Source organism: Lepidothrix coronata, unplaced genomic scaffold, assembly GCF_001604755.1.
Source record: "Lepidothrix coronata isolate B3197 unplaced genomic scaffold, Lepidothrix_coronata-1.0 Scaffold95, whole genome shotgun sequence".
Lineage (NCBI taxonomy): Eukaryota > Metazoa > Chordata > Aves > Passeriformes > Pipridae > Lepidothrix > Lepidothrix coronata.
This window is the reverse complement of record NW_016690275.1, coordinates 2708254-2727218: the sequence shown is the minus strand read 5'-3', so window position 1 is coordinate 2727218 and position 18965 is coordinate 2708254. Positions and strand designations below refer to the sequence as shown.

General features: G+C 41.4%; 1 long non-coding RNA gene across 1 annotated transcript; it reads right to left on the bottom strand.

The window, feature by feature from the left end:
- Positions 1-5575: 5575 nt before the first annotated feature.
- Positions 5576-16993, bottom strand: LOC108500814. Its single transcript, XR_001876011.1, has 4 exons — positions 16880-16993; positions 13834-13880; positions 6208-6249; positions 5576-6022 (listed from the first exon to the last, which is right to left on the bottom strand). It is a non-coding gene; the product is annotated as an uncharacterized LOC108500814 (long non-coding RNA).
- Positions 16994-18965: the final 1972 nt, after the last annotated feature.

Here is an 18965-nt window from a genome sequence, read left to right as displayed (position 1 = left end):
ATAAACATGCTGGGAGCCTGTCTGTGGGCAACCCAAACAGACAGCAAGGAAGTTGAGAGGTGACAGGCTACCAGCTCTAACATACTGGTACCATTACTAATGGTGTTTTCAGGTTGTCATTTGGTTGCATGGAATAAAAAATAATCATAGAATCACAGAATCCTTTAGGTTGGAAAATACCCTTAAGACCATTGAGTCCAACTGTTAACGCAGCACTGTGAAGTCCACCCCGAAACCATGTCCCTAAGTGCCACATCTACACATCTTCTAGATACCTGCAGGGGTGGTGACTCAACCACTTCCTGGGCAGTCTGTTCTGATGATTGATAACCCTTTCACTGAAGAAATGTTCCTAATATCCAAACTAAACTTCCCCTGGTGCAACTTGAGCCCCTTTCCTCTCATCTGATCTCTTGTTACATGGGAGAAGAGACTGACACACACCTTGCTAATATGATGTATATCCTAAGGGGCAACAAAAGAGGAAACCTTTTCTATGACAGAAGGAGGAACAGCTGATCATCTGAACTATCTTGACAGTTCTTATTTTGTCAGTGCTGGTTTATTAGTTACCTTCTACATCACCAATCCAAAAGAGATAGACTTCAACACTTTGCACATTTCTACAAAACCAGATTCCTTAGTTTCTGAATGTTTGTATTTTCTATGTATATATTTAGGGGTGGGTGGTGTGGACTAACAAGGATAAGGATTTAGCTCAGATATCACCTGACCTTTGAAGCTTTGAGTCTGCAAATGCTTAATTGCACCCACAACTTCTATTTGAGCAGGTATCTGCAAACACAATAATTGTAGAGATAAGGGCTATAAACTCCTTTGTTAGAAGTCTCAGACTATCTGTAGAAATAACCTGCGATGTTCTCTCTGTCTCAGCCTTGCAGGTAGCACTTGGTGCTCTCATAAAACTCTTGGCAACCTCTGCTTAGTTCACAGATACCCTCATCCCATCTGGAAGGTGGCATCTGTCTGTGCCCCTCATCTTCTTCTGGGTCTGCTCAGTACATGTGGATGGGCAAAATGTGCCACTCTCCCACAAATGAATAACTTTTGAATTGTCTGGACTGCCTGTAATGTTGAGCAAACACAGCAGACACCCTTCCTCTTCTACTTGACCTGCAGGAATGTATTGAACTTCTCTGAAAACAAGACCTAACTATGGATGTTTATTCAGCTCCCTCTTCCCTCCCTTCCTGGAAAGCACACTGAAATAAGGATACTCAAAAATAAGAGTCAAAGGAAATTAAAAAAAGTTGAACTGAATTAAGCAGCTCTGTGTAATATTTAAGAAACTGGAAACAGCAAAAGATAATAAACACACAGACACAAGCACATACACACATGCATATATGTATAAATTATTTTAAAATCCAATAAGACCTTTCCCCAGTGTTATCCTGCAGTATGTTGAAAACACTGTGATGTTATTGATGCTTAGAAGCTGAAGAACAGGCAGATTGTCTTTCCCTCATTGCCAGTTGCACCAGCTGTGCAAGTGGGCTTTCTGTAATCCTGCATCAAGATAATGCACTTCTAATCTTACTCTTTAAATGTAACTCCTGAAAAAGGACACAGCATCCCCTCCCTGTCATTGCATTTTCACAAAAAACCATGTTCTTTATTTCGTTCTTCAAAATTATTGTGCTGTTCTGAAAGAGCCCTTACATTCAGATGATCTTAATTTTCTAATAAAAACTATCATTACTTTACAGCAGCAGAGTCAAGGACACAATTGCTTCACATGTATAATAGAATTACCTAAACATGAAAACATCCCTCCAAACTGAAAATTAATTATGATTTCTTCTTCCACATGTTTTAAACAGCAGCCCTCATAACCTGATCCCAGGATCATTTTACTTCTGTTAAATTGGTATTTTCTCAGAAGAGATTAAGTCACAAACCTGGTTTGCAGTCTTTAATCATAGGATTAGTCACATTGATTTAATGAATTTCTTACCTGTGTAATGACAACAAGATCAAGTACTAATCTGTTTTATTCTGGAGGAATAGCAGCAATACCGTGGATGTTCCAAAACCCTGTTTACCTTCATATCTATTCAGCTACCCGTACATGTAACCCTTGAATCTGTGTATTGGTTGTACCCACACCCTTGCTGAACTGTACACACAGGGAACACACAGTTGAGATTGTTACTGCCATGAGCCTCGGGAGCATTATGAACCTGGCACCCCCCAATCCCTGGGGTTACTCCTATCCAGCTTGATCTCTGTTAATAACCAGAGACTCCCCAACATCTCTGATGGTCTAAGCCTCCAAGTGATGTGTAAGAGGGTAAGGGGACTGAAGAGTAGAAGAGTATTTTCAGTCTCAAAAGCCCTTTAAGGCATGTGAGGTGGATATCCAAACAACCTTGTTTCAGTTTTAGAAATGAAAATGTGAAAAGAGATTTTTACTAAAATTTAGAGAAGTCCAGTCAGATTTGGAAAATTCCTCATCCCAACCTTGTGATGGATTGTATTTAAAACATTATTTTCCTTTGCCAAAATTTGAAGTTCACTCAAATTAAGTGTATGATATGAAAACATAATGTATAGAGCTCCAGAGGTGAACACCGGTCCAAACAAACAGGCTTAGGATTATGTTTCCTCAGTACTTTTTATTGTCAAAATGGGCAGACAAGGAAGCTGCTTGTACAGCCCAAGATACTGGGCCCAATATAACGGCACTGTTGCTATGTGCAGCTGTTTTCCTATGTTGAGGGCTTCCCAAAGCACCTTATAAAACAAGGTAATATTATTCTATCCACAGTAAGAGCCCAGGTACCAGGGCCATCACCAGATGTGTCAGCAGAAAATGCAATTAAAGACCTATCATATAAACTTTTGTCTAGAGAGGCTGAAAATTACTCCCAACCTTTTTGAAGGCTGCAAATTGTTTACATGCAACCAAGCACAAAGGGATCCTATATGAACAAGGTACAGATGTTCACAACTGATGTGTATGAATGACTTAAACCCCTGGCCCTGTGGGCAGTTTTTTGCGGGCAGCAGAGAGCTTTGCCCAGACCAAGGACTGCACAAGGAGTGCAGTGGTCAGTGCTGCAGTGAGTACAGGCGACTGCTGCCCAGAGGGAAGAAGCTGCAGCTACCCAGAAAACCCAGCTAATTCCTTGAACCGATTTATTTACACAACCTCCAGATGAGTACACATAACATTGCCTTTGGAAACGATCCAGCTCCTCCTCTGGAGCTGAAGAAGGAGGGCAAGCCTCCTTTGAGAGGCCATTGCTGCCTGTTAATTTGCCGCAAGTTCTGCAGGAAGCGGGACGATGGCCTTGTCACAGCACGGGACTGCTGTGGCACAGCCTGCTGTGCCAACCCATGCTCAGTGATGCCTGCTCAATCCTGAGTGGGAGCAGTGTTGCCTTAAGTCTCCTGCTGACTAGGGTGCTCCTGCTTAAGCTGCCTCTGCAGAGGAGACCTCCGTGTTTTCTGTGTGGTTTGTGAGTCTACCAGGGTGTGAATGGGCCATTCACTATGTGCTGTTCTTCCCCCCGAACTGGTGAGGAAACATGGAGGAATGCCGGAGATTTGTGTGGGAGCCAGGGGCCGCTTCAGGGTAGTAGGAAAATGGCAATTTAGCAGTGAAAAGGATGCAGGAGCCTGCGAAAGGAGCCGGGGCTGCCTCTGGGGAGTGGTGGACATATGTGCACACACAGACACACAGGCACACTGCTACCCCAGTCCCCAGGCTTTCCTCAGGGGGTTCCTTCAGTTCAGCTGGAGCAACCAGAACAAGCATTGCCAGTGAGCCCACTGGCTGGTCTGGCCTGGCCAAAGGCCAACAACAATAAACAGAAGCCAGTGGGATCCCCACTGAGCAGACCTGGGACACTGGGGCTTTTTGCAGTCGCTTCACTGGGGACATAACTACTGTCACTGTCTTCCCAGGCCTTGAGTAAATTCAGCAGCATTGGGGTGGCCAAAGGAATTAAAAGTCCCGGCAGTGGGAGAATTTCTCCAGGTGCCTGTGGGAGAAAGAAAGTGCTAAGGGAGAGAGCAGGGAGAAAAGAGATGTGTGGGGACTGAGACAGATCAAAGCAAAGATGTATCAACTGAGTAGAGGTAAAATATTGTAAAGGAGGCAGAAAGGAGTGTAAAGGCTTCGAAGAAAGAGGATAATGAGGAATAGGAGGGAAGCACATGGAGACCCAAGGAAGGCAATCTCTGGCCGCTTCCCCATGTTTTACAGTGCAGTAAGTCCAGGGCCATCTGTGAGATCTTAAAAGAGGGGCAGGAGAGCAAAATGCATTCCTCCTTCATCACCCAGAATTGTTCTAGAGAAGGAGGACCCTGGAAACTATAGGCCTGTCCATCTCTCTTCAGTGCCCGATAAAATCTAGGAAAAGACTATTCTGGGAAGTACTGAAAAACACCTGCACAACGCAGTCACTGGTCACAGCCAGCGCAGCTCCATGAGGGGAAAGCCCTGTTCATCAAACCTGATTTCCTTCTACGAGGATAAACCACCTAGTTGATCTAGGTAAGCTAGTAGATATAATTTTTTGGACTTCAGCAAAGCTTTCAATACTGTCTCTCACAGTATCGTTCTTGACAAAATGTTCGGCACACAACTGGATAACCATATTATGCGATGGGCGAGCAACTGGCTCACGGATAAGACACAAAAAATTATATTGAATAGGGAAACATCAGGCTGGTATCCAGTCACTAGGACTCCATCCTCAGCCCAGTTCTCTTAAAAATCTTCATAAACTGCTTGGACACAATACTTGAAGGAGTACTAAGTAAGTTTGCCGAGGACACTAAATTGGGTGGAGCTGTTGACTCCTTCGAGGGCAGAGAGGCCCTGCAGATAGATCTCAGCAAATTAGAGGACTTGGAAATTAGCAACCATATGAAGTTCAACAAGGAGAAGTACCAGATTCTGCACCTTGGATGGGACAACTCTGGATGTTTGTACAGGCTGGGGGATGAGATGCTGGAAAGCAGTGCCATGGAAAGGGACCTGGGGGTCCTGTTTGATGGCAAGTTGAATATGAGTCAGCAGTGCCCTGTCAGCCAGGATGGCCAACCATATCCTGGGGGCCATCAGGCAAAGCATCTCCAGTCAGTTGAGGGGGATGATTGTCCTGCTCTGCTCTGCACTGGTGTGGCCTCACCTTGAGTCCTGAGTGCAGTTTTGGGTGCCACAATATAAAAAAGATATCAAGCTATTGGACAGTGTCCAGAAGAGGGCAATGAAGATGGTGAAGGTCTTGAGGGGAATCCTTATGAGGAGTGGCTGAGGTCACTTGTTTCGTTCAGCCTGGAGAAGACTGAGGGAAGAACTGATTGTGGTCTTCAACATCCTCACAAGGAGAAGCTGAGGGGCAAATACTATCTCTTCACTCTCATGACCAGTAACAGGACTTGAGGAAATGACATAAAGCTGAGTTGGATATCAGGAAAAATTTTTCACCCAGAGGGTTGTTGAGCACTGGAACAGACTCCCTAGGGAAATGGTCACAGCACAAATCCTGACAGAGTTCAAGAAGCATTCGGGCAATGGTCTCAGGCACATGGTGTGGTTCTTGGGGTACGCTGTGCAGGGCCAAGAGTTGGACTTGACGATCCTAATGGGTTCCTTCCAACTTAGTATATGCTGTGATTCTATGAGGTCAAAAAGGAAAAATCAAATAAGAGAAAAGCAATATCAACAGAATAAATAGTTGTAATAAAGGCTGGTATTTTGAAAGTTGCTAGAAAGTGTTTGAAAGTCTTTCATGATAGAAAAATTGTGGGAGTGAGAAAGGGAAAGATCTAAATAAAAGTAGGGGGGACATGACACAAAGGCAAGTATTTTAAAGTTAACATATTATGTTACTTAAAGATATAAGCAAGGGTCATTCCCAAAACTTTTTCAAGTCAGAATGGGACAGAGCAGCCACAGTCCTGGAGGAGCAGGAACATTTGTGAGTCAGCTGTAACACTTCCATGTCAGGAGAAAAAGCATCATTTTTTCCATCTCTGTATGAACCTAAGTGGAAGAATAAGAGAGAAGTAAATGCCTTTTGCCTGAATGTCTAGAAAAAAAAATAAATCAAGGGATTAAATGGATGATGAGTACTTGCAATATGCGGGTCAGATTTTAGATACAAGAGCCTCATAAATAAGCATGATGGGCATAAGGGCTCAGAAATTTTAGCCTTTGGTCAGTCATACCGGTGGACTTCTTTAGGCCTCCTGGATGAGATTTCCAACATCCTAAAAGCAAAAACATAAAAAAATGGCTATTGAGAGCTGTTCCTTCAGAAAGCAAAAGCATGGTCTGTGAGCAAGCTTTCCACAGCCCCATATATGAGCTCCCCTCTGCCAGTGAGGGCCAGGTCCACTGCAGCAGCTCCTCCTCACCACAGAGACTGGGCACAGACTGCCACTTCCATAAAAGAACACTGAGTCCGGTCTATCAGTTGCCTCTCAGGGGACTTATGGGGCCAGTGGCACATGACAGTGGCTGCAAAATCACCACGCACCGCACTGGTGGAATTTATAAAATTAATTACTTTGATCAAGAGACTTTCCAGTCCAAGGAGGGACCACACTTGGGTTTATGAGGTAGGACAGCTTCTTAGATGTAGGCAGTTTCTTCCAGAGAGCAGACTGAAAGAGCACCCATCACTGCTATGAAACTTCTGACAAAAGTTAGTATTCCAGTGAAATTTAGTCCAGACTTCTAAATTTCTCTTTGAGGAAAATGAATCTGAGTTTACAATGGAAGGGTGGAGAATTTTTATTTATGGATATTTTTATGAACAGATGAGTCACATGTCTGTCAGCAGTTATCTAACAGAGCTGGTTTTGCTTTGAGCTGGTCTCACTAGAAGACCACTCTAGGTACCTGTCTCGATGGAAAGATTATATCACATACTTCATTTTCACTTAATGTTAGGAATTGCATTTTTTTTTCCCCAGCATTTCAAATACTGTACAAGAACTTTATGATTACAAATTAATTGCTTTTTTATGATCTGCAGTGGTTGGACTGCAATTAATCTGTGAGAATAGCTAGCGTTGTCCTTGCATTAGCCACAAACACCTTATCTCCACTCAATTCATCCTTAGCAAAAACCCATGCATTCTAACAAAATGAATTTATTATGGACATTTCAAATGCATCCAGATTGCGGATAACTTCTAAGTGATTTTGTTATTATTTCTCTGCTATTCTGCTACTGTCAAGGCCATTTCTTCTGTCTTCTTTCATGATCTGTCTTATGGAGATAAAAATCAGCATCTCCATTTCAGCAGCTGGAAAAAAGGTGCTGGAGGGCCACATGACCCCCGTCTTTCTGTGTATCACCCAAGACACTGATCCTACAAAATTTTCCATCATGTTGTGTGAGAACTAATGTATTCTAAAAACAAATGGCAAAGCTCAAGCATACGCATTCTTCATATTCCAGTACTAGTTAGGTGGTGAACAGTAGCTGGGAAAACGGTGAAGACTTTCATTACTGACTGAACGTACTCACAGTACTTTAAGCATTAATGGCACCCAACACACCAAGTATATGAATGAAAGGAAAAACATCACAAGAATGAGGCTTCAGGATTTCAGCACATGGACCTGTACCCCCCAAAAGATATGTAGAGAAAGCAAATCAGATCATGCTTAACTCATGCCATCTGCAAGCTCTTGCAGAGGATTTGTGCTCCAGATAGACATAAATTCTTAAGATTCAGGATAGGTTATTTAATATGTGTGAAGCAAAAGATTGCTTTTGGTGATCCACTCAAGACAAAATACACACAAAAGAGAAGATTTACCTGTACTTATAGGTGTGTTAATACCTGTAACACTCCTTTTACTAAGGGTTTATCAATACCATCATTCGAGTCTCTAAGGTATATAACTGACACAAGAAAAGTGATATTCAGCACTTATATGACCTTTACAGTTTCAGAGACTATCAGAGTATGCCCTGAACTGGGTCCTATCACTGTACCATTACACAAAGGGAGAATGAGAAAGAGTAAATGGCTGACCAAAAGTTATGTACTAAACCAGAAGCTGAATAGAATTAAATTTTTGCCTGTATAATCTTAGTCCACTGAGTTGCTCAGCCTCTCTACAACTGTAGACATTTAGGAATCATTCGCTGGAAATTGCTTCTCAAGACTTGACCTCCTAGCTTAAATATGCATTATTTCTTGTTGCCCTTTCCACTCTGTAGAGTATAAGGGATGGACAAACTGATCCCTGATTGCATTCCAGATACAGCACAGTCAGGTTAAAATGTGCCCAGATCTGAGCAGGATGCAACTTGGATGTGTCTGTTTGACAAAGCTGCTGGTTTGACAAGTGGTTACAGCCACTTGGGCTGTCTCTTCAGCCAAACCTCTCTCAGTTTATCCAGGCTTATGCCATCTCCTTCACCTCTACCTAGTCCTAGTACATGGTACTGGCCACAGAGTCCAAAAATGGGGAGTCCTTTCACCTCATGATCCTCTTCTAGCACTCTGGAAAATGGCTGGTTCGTCTTTAGGGAACTGCAGCCAAGCTGAACACAGGCCTGTCCTCTCATCAGCCCCTCACAAGTCCAAGCTAGATTTGTAGAACCATATGAAGGGCTGGCTAGTAGCAAAGACCCTTAGCAGGACTATGTACTTCAGGACCACCTAGAAAGCTTGTCAAAATTAGTCACATTGCAAATCTTTCTAAAAGACACCAAGGAATAAATTCTATGGTCACACAGAATAATTCCAAAACAGGAGGACACAAAAGGCTTGGTTAAAGACTCAGGATTGTAAGAACCACATGAAAATAGAGCACAGCCCTCACAATACATGTCTGGAACCGATAGGAGCTTTCACAAGCCTCTGGACATGACTTTGTAACCCCTTTCTCAGATGAGCAGGGCTTACTCAGACAAATAATTGCTTTCAAATCAATATGAAGTTTGGTATGGACAGTAGCTTTCAGCTCTTGCTGCTCTGGTCTGCTCACATTGCTTTACACTGTACTGTGTGACTTCTTATGCCCCAGCACACTGAGATCTGGACACAAGTAGTGCCCGGAGAATCACATCTGCTGCACACCCCCAGCAGAAAGTTTCTTCCTGCAGGACCCCCAGCTTATCTCATGTCGCAGCACTGGGACAAGGAGCAGGCAGTTTGCAGAGAGATGTCAGAAGTGGTTTGCATTGTGCTCACGCACACAGCCTCAGTATACAGTGCAGGGACCAAATCATTATTCTGCATCTACAATGTCTCTCTTACATAGGCTAAGATCAATATGCATTGTTTCCAGTGTGACCTTCATGGTGAGTACTGCCACGTGGAGAACACATGATAGCTCTTACATCAATAAAAAATGTTTAAATAGCAGCTTTTAGCTGTAGTTTTCAGTTTATATCATGGGGTTTTTCCTGAGGCTGTTTGTGTCGTGATCCAATCTTCCCTATTAGCCACATAGTAACTTCCTAGTTAGTTGATGAAGTTTCTTAAAATAACTACTCTAAGTGATGAAAACAGAGCTGATGATCTGTTTATCTTCTGGCCTTTTAATGTGATGTGCTACCTTCTAAACTGAAACATAAATTTTTTCCTTCTCTGGTTATTTTGTTGGTTTTTTCACCCTAGTCTCCACTCTTCCTTTTTTTTATCTGCAGTTTAACCCAGATACACATTGCTCAAAAGACACATCTGACTTGAGTTCTGAATCTATATTATTCAAGTGACTTTGCTGTTTCCATTAAATAAAATGATTTAGTTCTACAGCTTTTGATTAGAGAAAATGAAAGATCAAATAATTTATCACTGAGTTACAATGATGATAAGGGCCACAATACTTAAGGAGGAGAACTATTAAAATGTCACATACACTAAGCTGTTTATTATTTTGCCAGTCTTGCAGCATTCCTCTCTATTAACACAGAATGATACGTTATTTGCAAAAAACCCAAGTAACTGAAATTAAAGAAAGTTATTGAACACACAAGACATGCATAAATCGGACTGTTCCTGAACCTGGACAGAAAAGCATGAAGTTCAGCTTCTACTCTCGAAGAACATACATCTGTTAGCATGTTGTCCTTGAGGGACAGAGGCTGCTCAGTGATCCTGCAACATCAACAACCTCATCCTCTAATCTTTGCAGAACCTGCTACTGCAGGATTGTGGAAGCCCCTACCTTTCTATTTGCTTCCCTGGGGGTGATGGTAAAGTCTTTCCTTGTCCCACCACTGCCATATTCACTGCTGCAATGGGATGGCCCAGCCTCTCCTCAGAAGGAAGAACCCATTGCTGACACACATTTTATTTTGAATCAGAAAACTATTTCTGGATACCACAAGGCTGACTCACCAGCCTGAGTTCAAATCCCCAACCAGAGGATTCAGTTCCTTTTGCTTTATTGCTTTGGTTTTACTTCTTCATAATAAAAGAAGAAGCTTCTGAGCACATGCTGAACATATCCTCAATGCCTTTCCTCTCTGTGCTGAGCACAGGCTTGGCAGAAACCTTTCTCTGTACCTATATGGTTTTGGAGTTTAGAGAAGACATTCTTTTTTCTCTTCCTTCATCCCAGGACCACAGGTATCAACACAAATATCCAAGAGTCATAAATAAAGGAGGTTCTTCACCCATCCAAGATCAGTGTTCCTTGCTGACATAAATGTCACATGATCTGCAAGTGTATTGTCTTGCATGCAGGCCTTGGCAATCACTTGTCAGTCAGTGGCTAGAAGCTTTAATTTCATCACTGTGAGGGATTCCCATGGCAGAACTGGATCCCATGGAGTTGTTATTTGAAGACCTATTTGTAAAGCATTTTTAAAGGGTCTGGCTAGCAAAGGAATCTACCAGCCTGTTGGATCACCAGTTCCAGTCCACTCCTGTCATGGGCAATTATGTTTTGTCATTTTTTTAATTATCAAAGATGTAAATTTAAATTAGCCATTTGTTGCCCAAGAGAAATAGAGGCATTTCAGAGATCTGGAAACTTTTTCCTGAGTTCTGGCCTAAATTTTATTTATGGGCAATCTATACCCATCTGTTTCTGTGTCAAGTATATTCTTCATCCTGAATAACTCGTCTCCTTCCTCAACGCTCACCCCTCAGGGTATTTATAGTCAACTCTCATAACTATTCCCAGACTTTATTTTGCTGGTCTAGACAAGCTGTGCTCTTTTAACATCTTTGTTTTTCTTTCAAACATCGCTATCACTCTGTCTACATCTATTCATCATTTCAGTGTTCTACTTCACCTGGACATCTGACTGTTCAACACAGGACCACAGGCAACTCCAGAGGAAGTTTCACCTTGGCCTTATACCATGTTATAAACACCTTTTCACCAAGAATATTCCATTCAGGTTGACTTTTGTCTTTTTGACAGGGACATCACATGGGCAGCCTAGTAGTCTTCCTGTAACTAAGAGACATGTCTGTCTTCTCTCCTGTCACGTGCCTATAATGAGAGTGAGGGCACGCATCAGAGGATGTGCTCCATTAAACTGGTGCTCTCAATCCTACTATTTCAAATACTTGGGGAGTTAGGTATCAGGGTAACATGGCAGACTGTCACAGCAAGATGTATGGTCCAAAGGGATGTGCTTGCATGGAGCAGGGAGATACCTCCAAGGTTCAGGTTGGCACCTGGGCACCCAGGATCATTAAAATATGAAGAGCTGTTTAGCAAATTTGGGGAATCATCAAAGGTAGCATACATCAAGTTAGCTTCAGATAGGCTAATAGGAAATTAGCTAGCAAAAACCATTAGAAGGAGCAGGTTCAGAAGAGAAATGAACCCAAGTTTTTCTCTGATGGGGGATTAGAAAATAAACTTAGTTTTAGCTGGTCAACAGATAAATTATTTAAGTTGCATTGATTGGAATTATTAAATCATGAGCCATTACCTTATTTAGATTAGGACAATTTCCTGTTAGTGGCAGCAGTATTAGAAGAATAGTGTAACTTTCCTGTCCCTCAGTATGTGTGTGGAAGTCATTATTTCCTTGCACCATTCTCGCTGCAGCTGGGCTGCTGCACAGCAGGAAGGACAAATCCCTGGCCTGAGAGAGCAGCAGCACACAAGAACGTAACAGAGCAGCATAGTTAGGGGTTACACATCCATGTATGAGAAGAGTGTTGTCTATATCCAGCCCTCTGCTCCCTGGATTGATTCTACATCTTGTATTGGACAGTCACTTGTTTAAATCTTTGTTTAAATTATTGAGATAAGATTTACAAAGAGAACACCAACAAATTCCGAAGGATGAGGACTATCTTTCATCTGTCCTCATATTCAGCTGAAAACTATGATTTTACTCTTAACATTTGTATTCCAAGGCTCTATTTCAACTCTATATCACCCCAAATGTTCAGAAATGCTGTAAGTATTCTTACCTTGTTTCTACTTCTTTTTTCAAAAATTGAGTTAAAAAAAACGATGAATAACCTGGGATTTACTGACCTCTAATGGCTAAATTAAGATCTTCCACCTTTGTTTAAATATGCCACTAAAATGAAAAAATACATTCAGGAACTGCAGTTTTTTTGATCCAAGACACTCCATCTTCAAAAACTTGTCACCTCCTTTTGGTGGTAGAGAATCACTTATTATTTTACATGGGATGAGTAATATGTTTTTTGATTATGTGAGTAAATTATCAGTCACTTTCCCATTCCCTGTAACTAGAATGATAAGGGGAACACAAGGAGCTGGGGTGCCTGGCTTAGTGCTTTTTAAACAGTTCTGCACGCTCTGCTAATGCAAAGCAAGCAGTTCCCTCAGCAATTTTAAACTGTTTACCTATGGACAGATTAGGTTTACTGTATAAGCACATTACTGAAACGTTTGACAAAAAAAGTATGGAAAATCAGGACTGGAAGATGTGAGTATTGCATCATGAGCAGGACTTACGAAGACTGGCTTATTCTGACCTCTGGTGACCAAAGATGCAAAACTAAATCCCAGGGAGCTCAGTGCTGTGCTTTGTCACCCCTGCATCCTGCAGACTCCTGGCTGCAGGCAAAGGAGAAGGCTGGTGGGAGGCTGGAGGCATTTTAACCTTCTTGGATTAAAATACATTAAAAATAAGGCCTGATATCATTATAAGATTTAGTTAGCTGTGAGTATTTTGAGTGAAAGCTGCATTTGCCTCATCAAGAGCAGGCAAAGAGCAGTTCAGCCCTCGTCTACCATTTCCATGCTCTACTAAAAAACAGCCCAATGGGACCACCATTTATCTGCCATCTATGGCCCCTTAGCCCAAAGAATCAGAAGTTATCATTTTTGTTTATGGTCATGACTCATAAGGTATTGATGCCTCAGAACTATTTTTTTGATTTTTTAACTTTTATAGATTTTAGTAGTAGTTTTGTAATAAATTTAGATTTTAATGTAGCTGTATTATGTTCCTTACCCTGTAGCATAATGTTTACACATACCCAACCCTACTACTCCATTTTATATCAATCCCTCTAAAATTCCATTAGCATGTTTAGTCTTCTTTTCAAGGTAGAATTGTAGAAAAACATCCTAAGGCCAGAAGATATCACACAGACACAGCGACCTTCAAGCCCAGAGCTCTGGAGGAACTCCAAGGACTGTACATGTTTTGAAGAAGATGAAGATGAGGAAGAAGGGGTCACAAACGCTCCCAGACTCAGTTCCTGAAGGGGCGTGTCAGGGGGCAGAAAGGAGCAGAACCGTAATTTCCTTGTGGACATAGGGTGATGGTCTTACAAAAGTTGTAGAAACCTACAACACAGACTCCTGTAAGTTTTTTCCTTAGGATTTTTATGTAGTCAACAAAATGTGTTTTTAGGGTGCAGGTTACTTACTTGTTTGAGACATCTGATCTAGGATGCACAGTCTATATGAACTGCTCCTGAAATGATACCAGTTAAAGTCAAACAGTAGATTCATTATCAGTCAAAAAAAAAAAAATCACACCATGTGGTCCCTTCTCCTGTAGTTCAACCATGTTTTACTGCCTATATCACCAAGTACAAAATGTTTGGGGTTTTTTGGTTATGACTCTCAGAGTTTTGACACACAAGTCCATTTCTAAAAAGTCCTTTTTTCTACTGCCCAGTGCCGAGCTAATTTCTCAAGAAAAGAGGTGTAACCCTAAAAAGAACTTTTTTGAGTTTGTTACATATAGCTGTAATGCTTATGTATCATATTTCTGCTTTGCATCTTCAGTGAAAATACAACAGTACCAGACTTGTACTGTTAGTCCTGTTGATTTTTCATTGGTTTGCCGTCAGATGACATACTGATTTCACAGTCTGCTTCATTCACATTCAGAGTCCTGAGTCAGGGCTGGAGAGCTGTCTCCACTAACCCGTTCTTTGGTTATGTTTCTGAGGGCAGTGCATTAAGGTCCGAAGCAGCAGGGTGCCGTGTTTGCTTTGCCTCAGTTATTCACTCAGGTCAGTTGGAGACAGTGGCATGTGGCAAACCTGTTTTGTGAATTAAGTTATGAAATTCACTGTTCAGTCTGTATCTTGGCACTTAAAAGAAAACTAAAGAAATACTGATTCCCTAAACGGTAAGTGTTGATAACTTTATTTTGTAGTTATTGGTTCAGCACTCGGAGACCAGGCTATGAAGGATACTACACAAATGTAAACAGCTGGAGTACCTTCCTGCAAGCACTGCCTGGTCTTATTTAAAATATTTGAAATTATAAAATTTACACTGCTTCGTGGGGAGGCTGCATCACAGTCAAATATAGCTCTGTGTCAGGAGTTCCTGAGATAGCCAGGCACATTTTCATATGTGTACTTTGCCTTGTAGCTCCAGAAATCTGTCAGTCACTTAGAAGTTTATGGCCTACAAATATTATACACTTCAGAGATATAGCAAAGTAAAAAAGAAATAAAAGACATGAAAAGTAATGAAAGAATCAGCTATAGGTTACAGACAATAGCAAGAGGAGTAGCTTTCCCTGTCTGACTACAGTGGTGGTGGTTATGAAGAACACTTCCACACAGGATAAAATCATGTCTATGAAGAGCAATGCTTTAAAAATAGTTATTTGTAAATTAATCCCTGCAGCCCCTTAATCCCTGTTGCTCTTTCCATTACTTTCAGGGTACTTGCATGTTTCTTCTACTTAAGTGGTTAGGACTATAAGCAGCTTTTAAAGGCAAACTCAAGAGAGAAGAGTGGAAGAAGTCTATTCCCTGCTGATTGACACAATTATTCCAGACCACAATCTTAGATTCCATTTGTTCTTCCTTAAGCAGCAAAACATATTTTGGCCTAAGGATTGTCTGTGTAAAGAAGAAAGGGGAATTTACAAACAAAAACACCAAGTAATTTAATTCCAAATGTTATTAAATCAGGATCACATAGTTATCAAGAAATGGTAGGGAAAGTCTGTCTTTTCCTTTTGTGAAGTCAGATATGTGCCTTCCATTACTTAATCATGGGGTCCTCACTATGTCAGGACCCTGCCAAAATTACAGTGTGAGAGCAATACTTTCTGCGATTGGATATTTCTGTTTCATGATTTTTAAAAAACTGATTGAAGAGGAATACCACCCACAGAGAAAAGAACTGCTATTTCAGCTGATTTCTTTACTGGACTTGGGTGTGACATCTCACATATCAGCTGTGAGCCTTATCTCAGTGTGTGTCATGGACAAATAAAGCAGTTTAGAGATTAACAAAGAAATATAATTTAAAACATCATTGATCTTGCTTGTGTTTATATAAATATCTTATACAGAGACAGAAATAAAACATTACTAATCCATATGAAACAAATTGGAAAGAAGCAATTCAGTAAGTAGTCTGGGGACAGGCGAACTACAATTCTTTAACTAAATACCACTATTTCTTTCTGCTCATTGTAGTTTGTATATAATTCTTCTCTGTAGCCCCCTCCAAAATGTTTTTAGTGTTTTGCTTCAGTAATAATAATTATTTGGACAGTTAGGAAGCGGAACAAGAACATGAAGATGAATCAGTGCATTTTTCCCTGTATTTTATCGCAAGACTCCTTTGGGATCAGGATTTTGGTGGAGCAGCTGTCTATCAATATAATTGTAGTGAGCTTTAATATTTAAATCCTGTTACAAGGGGCCTGACTGAAAAATTACAATTTGAGAGCTTTTCCTTGTTATGTTATGCAGCCTTTTCCTCATCTTTCTTACTCCTTGTCAGCTTCCTGGTACTGTTTGGTTATGAGGCTGTGTTTATTAGGGAGTGTTGCCTGTCAGGGGTAGGAGCTGAAACAAGACAGGTGCATTGGTAGACACGACCACATAAGCAAGAGACAACAAGAATAAACAAGAAGTCGTTATAACAAGACCAAGTGAAGATACCTATGAGCTACGGGCTGGTGGAAGCAGTGTGGGATCATACTGGGAAGAGATCACTACATGTTTGCCTGCTTTTCTGCTTATCCTAGTCGTCTACCATTGCTACCGACAAAGAACAGGACACTGGAGTAGATGGGACCTGTTCATGTCTAATGTTTTGCTCCTATGAGATGACTGAGCAAGAGAGTGCTAAATGGGGTAGCAAGTTTCATTTAACCCACTTTCTAAACCTACTTATTTCTACATTGTTAGCTTCATAAATCAATAAAATAATTAGTTATCTGGCAATGCTCACACATTTACCAACATATACTGAGATGTCCTTTTGTGTTAGTTGCATTTCCATCTCCTCATGCAGAGATATCAGATTAATTAGCGAATCAGATCTTCCCAACCTGGGGGCCGCTGTTGTACTTACTTACAGTGCATTATTTAAATCAATATTTGGATAATATCAAGAGTAAATGGGAACTACAGGAAATAAGACCTCAGAAATATAGAACATATATCAATCAGTAAAATATCTATGCCACCAGAAAACAGTTTGACATACCTGCAGTTTCAGAGAAAGGCTGATGCAGGACCTGGCAAGATCAGTCACTGGAAAAGCTCCTGTGAATCAGTTAGTTACAATATGTGTTCTGAAACAGTTACCAGTTTTCTAAATTCCAAGTAGCCAGTTGGTGTTTAATTGCAATAGATTGATATTTGTTAAACTGTCAAGAGCTTTCATCAATGAGTAACTACTGTTGATAAATTTTAGTGAAATAAGAAAATACTTCAATCTCAAAAGATCAGGCTTTGACATTAAGGAATACATAATTCTCTCTTGTAGAGAGAGTGCCAATAACAGAAATCTGAGAAAGATGAGCCTTAGACAGAAACGAAATTCGTAAACAGCTTGTGCTGGATAGATTTCTTGTTTGGGGTAGTGTGCAGGATGACATCAGTATGTTATTTACATGTGTTATTTGTGAGAGACATAAAGACTACAGGGAGAGGATAATATAAGTTATTGTATGGATATCCAAAGTCACGGTCCAGCGCACGTCTGAATATGGTCGCGGGTGAGCATTTGCCATGTGGCATAAGAACTAGGGATCATTGTGATTCCAGCTGTGATCGGAAAATGCTATGGATGGAGAGTAGCTCTCTTAGTTTGTGGGGAAGATCTTTGTTTAGAAAGTCAGCTACCCGGAGGCTTTTTGAATAACACTCTTGGAAAATTCTAGCTCTGGGTTTTGCTCCGGTGTGGGATGGCTGCCACTGCTGCTGCTGAGGTCCAGGTCCTTGCTCCTTGGGAGAATGCCGGCCCAAGCTCCACCACCAGGGAGAGAAGGAACCACTTCATTTTCCATGGAGCTGCTTCTCTTCCCTCGGACTCCCTGGCCTCCTCAGCTGGCTGTGGGGAAGGCAGGTGATGGCACTTCCTACTCCTCCCAGTCTCATGCCTGAAATGTCACCTACCTGCTGCCTGCCACAGGTGGGTCAGGTGGCAACCGGCGTTTTGGAACCCCTGGATTATTTTATCTCGTATCATAAATATGCTTTTTAAAAATTATTTTACCCCAGAGGATAAAATAAGTCTAAGAAGCAGGAAAGCTTTGCAGTAGCAGCACATGACCACAGTGTGGTGCCAGTGTAATGGTGAGCTGGGCCTCCCGACGGCAACAGGGACACTTCTCGAGGAGAGATAGTGCCTCCGATTTTGGTTGTTTTGGGGTTGGATTTTGTTTGTTTGTTTGTTTTTCTTTTAAACACTGAGACAAACACCGCCTTCTTCTTCAGACTGTCCAAAATACTGGCACAGCTCAAGGGGTTGCTCTTTCAGGGCCACTTCTCTCTGCTTTTCCAGCATTATTTGGCCCTAAATTAGAACGGCTCAACGACCTCAGCTGGGTAGCTGTACTTTAGCAGGGTCAGCACCAGCACAAAGATTGCGTTCAAGAGAGATCCATGATGACGGATACAGGGGTTTCCGTGTATCACCGTCACCACCTCTCAGGATCCCTACTCCCACCAGTGACTGCAGGAGAACCAGAGAAGAGTGGAGTGTGAGTTTTCAGATTCTTCCTGGTGGCAAATTGGGTTTCTGAATACTTTCACCACAAGATTCATCTTTCTGTAGAAAACTACAATTTTGTCTGGAAACAAAGTCTCTTTGTTTTCATTTATATGGACCCCATAAGGTGGACAGGCAGGTTATCTAAACTCAGCTAAAACTCAGCTCAGTTCCAAACTCACATTTGAGGAACATCTTACCATTGATGGACTTGTTATCTAAGGATGCTTCGGCCTCAAGTCTAAAGGGGAAAGCAGGTGTAGAGGTGCCTGGGAGAATTTTAATTTTTTAATAAAAAAAAATAAAACCTCTTAATTTTTTGCTAAAAAAAAATTGTCCTTACTGGTGCAGAAAACCCTCTGCAGAGCCAAAATAATGGCAATGGAGTCTGGATGTACTGACATACCAGCTGAACTATCCTGCAAGAAACAGGCAGCTGAGTCAAGGACTAGAACAACGTACAAATAAATTAATTACTGGTATTTCTCATTCAAGATGTCTTCAAATCTGAATGATTGTTTCTGGAGGCTCCTTGACAGTGAGTTGAACAGACAAAGTAAGTTAAACCCTTGACAGT